The following is a 6,290-nucleotide window of genomic DNA, read 5'->3' as shown; positions in this document are numbered from 1 at the left end:
TTGTTTCCTTTTGCTGTTGTTGCTATTACAAAGAACATCATCAAAAACACTCTTGTTCATATATTTGTGTGCAAGCATTTCTGCTGGGCTGATTCCTAGGAGAAAATATGTACATACTTTTTCTTTTTCTTTTTTTTTTTAAGATGGAGTCTTGCTCTTGTTGCCCAGGTTGGAGTGCAATGGCATGATTTCGGCTCACTGCAACCTCTGCCTCCTGAGTTCAAGAGATTCTCCTGCCTCACCTCCCAATTAGCTGGGATTACAGGCTACCACACCCAGCTGATTTTTGTATTTTTAGTAGAGACTGGGTTTCACCATGTTGGCTAGGCTGGTCTCGAACTCCTGACCTCAGGTGATCCACCTGCCTTGGCCTCCCAAAGTGCTGGGATCATAGGTGTGAGCCACCATGCCTGGCCTGTACATACTTTTCAAAAGAAGAATTAGGGTCTGTGAATGCTGACATGCCCGAGATTGCACGATCAGTAAATAGTATACAAAGCCAGGCCTATGTGGCCCCAAAAGCCGACCGTATCTTCCATCTCCCTCATTGCTCCCGCACTGAAGATGCTTGCAGACAATGCTATCCATTGACCTCAAAGGCCTGGGGAGGGGCTGCAGCATCCCACTTCACTGACTGCAAATATCCAAAAACTGCAATCGCTGAATCTAGGGATTATGAGCCTCTCCTGTGGTTGAGTGATATTTTTTTAAGTTGTCATCCAGTACATTGATGGAGCCCATAAACCCTCACTCGGCATCTGAACCAAGTCCCCGGCGGTCACGAGGTGGCAGCTGCATGAGAGACAGTGGATGGCAGCAGAATTCCTCTCCAGGGATTGCACTTGGTAACACACACCGGCCACACCCAGGGGCTTCACTGTCGATTCCGTCGAATCGAGGACTCTGGAGACGAGAGGACAACGATGCTACTTGAGTAGGTGGCCCCCAGAGAGGCTCGCCTGTCCTGTCTGCTTCTAAGGGGCAGTGGGGCTGACCTGAAATAAGAAGCCTTCTTTTTGGTATCTCCCCTGACCTGTTTCGTCTATCTCAGGTGAAGGAGGTGTTGCCTAGCAACTGGAGAAGGGCAACGATGTCCTTGGAATATTCTGTTCCCGTCATTGCCATACTTAACCTGGTTGATCATTAGCACAAAGACTGAGGAGGTGGCAACCTCCTTCCAGAAAAACGAGTTCTGCAAAGTCACCATGGGACTGAGAGGGGACTTCTAGTGTGGCTTTGGGAAGGGGTCTAGCTGGCACCAGATTTTTCGGTTCTCAGAAAGAACCTTTCTGCCGAAGTCGGTAACATTCCTTGGTCAAGTGGACAATAGATGTTAAGAAACTCTTTGAAATACAAGCCATGCCATTGACTTTCTATCTAATCTGTAAAACTGCAATGCAAATGTGATGTTTGTTGTCATGTCTCCCTGGACATTTATAGCCTTTATACTTTGTAAGTATATTAAGCAACAGCAAATAATATCTGTAGGTCCTATGATATAGCATTAATGGACTTTCTATGTCCTTTTCCATAGAATGTGTTAATCATTTACATTTTAACTAAGGGTTACTGCTGACACCGTGGTAGAAAGACTTCTCAAAGGGCCATTTCTATTATTGGGTAAATAATCCTAGATAAGCCTTTGCTCACCCTGAGACTCAAGTAGCTTGGAAACTTGAAGGTATGCCCTCGGGAAAGTTCATTTGGCTGCCCTCCTCCCAGAGTAAACCAGCAAAAATAAAAGAGTGCTTGCTTATACAAAAGAGACTCGGGCTGCTCTCCAAGGGCTCCAAAGCTCATGGTTCTAGGTTTGAGATAGAGCAAGGGTTGTCTTTGCTCAGTGCTGCAGGACAAGCCGCAAGCATTTCATCCACCCTGCAAGTCACAATCTCTATAAAAAGTGAAGGAAAAGAAGTTACACATATTACCGCTCCCTGGAGAACCAAGGATGAGATGTTGGTGTGATTTCTTTAAATCCTTTTTCTGTAGTGCGTGTGCTGCTGAGTGCTGGGGTAGGGAAAGGAAACTTGCTTATTCTTTTGATAAATTTGGGGCCGTGTTGTTGGTACAACTTGGCATCTTCCTTTTTCATATATGAGACTTGTTTGTGATAGAGACCTCTTTGCAGAACGAATTGCAAGGGCGGCAATGATAGGGGAGAGAAAGTAATACCTTCCTCACCCATTGCCAAGTTCATGGCTGACACCCCATCACAAAAGACGGATTAACAAGAGAAAAGCATAACAAAGGTATTTAACTGAAGTTTTACATAACACATCAACCTTCAGATATAGGGAGCCCAAAACACAGGGAAAACTGTATTTTTATGCTTAGATTTAATGAAGAAGGGATAGTCATGTAAAAGTGTAATTGGACCAAAAGAAGGTATGATTTAATCCTAATGAACGACGGGGAACTTAGCAAGTCCTGTTTGTTCAGACTCATCTCCAGGGTCTCTGGGTCTTCATTGCTTTCCTCTGAACGCGGGGCAGGACACTTGTCACATGAGAGCTCTGGATGCGGGGCAGGACACTTGTCACATGAGAGCTCTGGACGCGGGGCAGGACACTTGTCACATGAGAGTCTTCAGGAGAGAAGGAAGGGAGGTCACGGAGAGAACTTCCTACTTCTGTGGTTTTCCAGTTTCCTCCAGCTTAAAATACTCAGCCTGCCAAGCTGCTGTATTTAGGGGTATCCTGCTCTGGGCCCTGACACAATTGTCCTCCTGCTGTGAATCCTGGAGATCATTTGCACAATGCTTCACTATATCAAATAATTTGCTATATCGAAAACCAAACACCGCATGTTCTCACTCTTAAGTGGGAGTTGAACAATGAGAACACATGGACACAGGGAGGGGACCATCACACACTGAGGCCTGTCGGGGGGTGGGGGTAAAGCAGAGGGAGAGCATTAGGACAAATATCTAACTCATGCGGGCTTAAAACCTAGATGACGGGATGTTAGGTGCAGCAAAGCACCGTGGCACACATATACCTATGTAACAAACCTGCGCATTCAGCACATGTATTCCAGAGCTTAAAGTAAAATAAAAAATAAGTCGGGTGCGGTGGCTCACGCCTGTAATCCCAGCACTTTGGGAGGCCTAGGTGGGTGGATCACCTGAGGTTGGGAGTTCGAGACTAGCCTGACCAACATGGAGAAACCCTGTCTCTACTAAAAATACAAAATAAGCCAGGCATGGTGGCAGGCGCCTGTAATCCTAGCTACTTGGAAGGCTGAGGCAGGAGAATCACTTGAATCCAGGAGACGGAGGTTGCGGTGAGCTGAGATCGTGCCATTGCACTCTGGCCTGGGCAACAAGAGTGAAACTCCGTCTCAAAAATAAATAAATAAATAAATAAATAAATAAATAAATAAATAAATAAAATTAATAAGAATAAGAATAATTTGCTGCATCAAAGCAAGGAGGAACTCTAAAAATAATGAAAATAACAAACCAGAATTTAAATTCAGGCAGCAGGGTGTACTACCTCACCAACACTGCAAAGCTCAGCTGTTGAAAAAAGTTTTGCCTCGAGATTCCCCACAGCTCACGTCTGCTCCCCTGACGTTTCCGGCTGGTGTTTCTGATCCTTTTCCTGATATTCTAAGATGTCTGGCAGGTGTGGACTTTGACTGCCTAGGTCCAATGACCCCAACACTGGGTATAGATGGGATTCCCTGAAGCAGCCTGTCTGGCCTTCTTTTCTCCGGCGGGCTCTGGCTCCCTGCTGGGTGAAATCCTGGCGTCTCCATCGTGCTGTCTCTCTGGAGCTGTCAACAAACAGCTCTTGATTAATAGCTGCGGCCACAATAACCTTATTTCCACAGGGACAAGGACAGAGCTGCCGGCTCCGCACCAGCACTGTCAGCCGCGTGTGTGCTTTGGTGTCAGGTCTCACCCACCGAGTTGTTGGGGTTGAGTTGTGTCTCCAAAAGGATGTGTTCAAGTTCCAACCCCTGGCGCTGCGCATATGACTTTATTGGAAACAGGATCTTCACAGATATATTCAAGGTAAACTGCAGTGAGACTGGATTAAGGCAGGCCCTGGTTCAGGATGACTGCCGTCCTTACCGGAAGAAGGAAATCTGGACAGAAACACACAGGGAGAGGCCGTTTGAAGATGGAGGCAGAAGCTAGGGTGGTGTGGCCACAAGCCAAGGGGCACTGGAAGCTGGAAGCAGCAGGAAGGACCCTCCCTCCGGTTTCAGAGTGAGCGTGACCGTGCTGACACTTACATCTCGAGCTTGTGGCCCCCACACCAGGAATAAATGTCTGTTGTTTTCAGCTGCCCAGTGTGTGGTGTTATATTTGTTACAGCAGCCTCGGGAAATTCACACTGGGGTGCAAAAGAGGGAATTTGGGGGCAGCCACTCTGTGACTGCATGCCCTTAGCCTAGGCGGTGGGAACCCAGACCCCTGTTCTCACGCTTCTAATGAAGACATACCCAAGGCTGGGTAATTGATAAAGAAAAGAAGTGTAATGGATTCACAGTTCAACATGGCTGGGGAGTCCTCATAATCATGGTAGAAGGTAAAGGAGGAGCAAAAAGGCACATCTTACATGGTGGCAGGCAAGAGTGCGTGTTCAGGGGAACTGCCCTTTATAAAACCATCAGATCTCATGAGACTTATTCACTATCACAAGAACAGCATGGGAAAAACCCACCTCCGTGATTCAATGACCTCCCACCAGGTCCCTCCTACAACACGTGGGGATTACTACAGTTAGAGGTGAGATTTGGGTGGGAACCCAGACCCCTGCCTTTTGGGTCTCCTAGGTCTTGGGGGGACAGAGGAGAGTGAAGTTCAGTGGTCAAGAGTGAACTCCTCAGGGCGCTCCTTCTGGGAACTCCAGCAGGGGGGGTATGGGAGGGGTCTCCCAGCTTCCTTCCTCCCAACTCGGTCAACAGCAGTGAGGTTACTCGCCCTCCTACCTTCAACAACTTCTCTCCGCTCATCAGAGCAAGCTTGTGGAGCAAGCAGGGACTGGGGTCCCTGCATCTCTGGGCACTGACCCCTGCAGACCCCAGACGAAGCCTCCATGGCTCAACACCAGCAGAACAATTCTGAGAAAGAGCAGCTTCATCAGGGAGTGGGAACAGCCTGGGCAACTGGCTGGTCCTGCAGGACACCCTGTGGATGTGCATGTGTGTGGACACGTGTGTGTGCCTGTGTACGTGTGTGTTAGCCTGGCCTGCTGGGTAACATGCGCATGTGTGTGGATGTTTGTGTGTGTGCATGTGTCTTAGCTTGGCCTGCTGGGCCAAGTCCTGTGTGCTAAGGCACCTCCTTCCCAGGCCCCAGCTGCCCCGCATTCATGTCCCACTAGGAACCCACAGGGACAGGATCCCAGACCGTGATGCACTCCGGGATAGGATTCAAACTCACACCTCGACTCAGGGTCAGGGTGGAGACCCACTGTTGCCATGCCTAGGCTGCAGGAACATGACACACAATGCTGGTTCTGCCCCAGGATGACAGCCTGGGACGTTCCTGGAGTTTGTGTTTTCTGGGTTGGAGGTGGGCATGGTGGTTGTCTTGGTGTCCCATGCAGCCCTGGGGTATGACAGGAGGAAGGAGAAGATGAAGAGATGACCCTCACCAGGGGTGCCCTCTGGGTACCAAGGTCATCTCCAACCCCAACATGTTGTCTTACCTTCGCCAGTCTAGACCTGCCCTCCATGGGTGTCAGTGGGCACCTACAGTGCAGAGACAGAGGTCAGAGGTGCCCCAGAGCCTAACAGATGGCCAAGGGCATCTCCTTGTCCTGCAGTTACCATCTGTCAGAGGCTGAATAATGGCTTCCAAAAGATAGTCACATCTGGATACCTGGAACTGTGAATGTGATGTTACATGGCAAAAAAAAGACTTTGTAGATGCGATTAAGTTAAAGATTTTAAGGTGGGAAAATTATCCCGGATTAGCCAGGTGGGCCCTAAATGGCATTGCAAGAGCCCCTATAAGAGGAAGGCAGAGGAGGACTTCACTGCAGAAGAGGAGGCCGCGTGGCCATGGAGTCAGAGATGAGGGCAGTGCAGCCACAAGCCCTGGAACCCTGGCAGCCACCACGAGCTGGGAGGTGTAGGGAAGGACCTTCCCCAGAGCATCCAGAGGGACCGGCCCTGCCCACACCCTGGTTTCAGCCCAGTGAAACTGATTTTGGACATCTGGCCTCTAGAACTGTGAGGGAATCCATTTCTACTGTTTTAAATCACCCAGTTTGTGGTCCTTTGTCACCGCTGCTGTAGGGAACTCCTACACCCTCTCCCATCCGGTGGCTGCA

The sequence above is a fragment of the Symphalangus syndactylus genome, chromosome 5, assembly GCF_028878055.3.
Source record: "Symphalangus syndactylus isolate Jambi chromosome 5, NHGRI_mSymSyn1-v2.1_pri, whole genome shotgun sequence".
Lineage (NCBI taxonomy): Eukaryota > Metazoa > Chordata > Mammalia > Primates > Hylobatidae > Symphalangus > Symphalangus syndactylus.
This window is presented reverse-complemented; position numbering follows the sequence as displayed.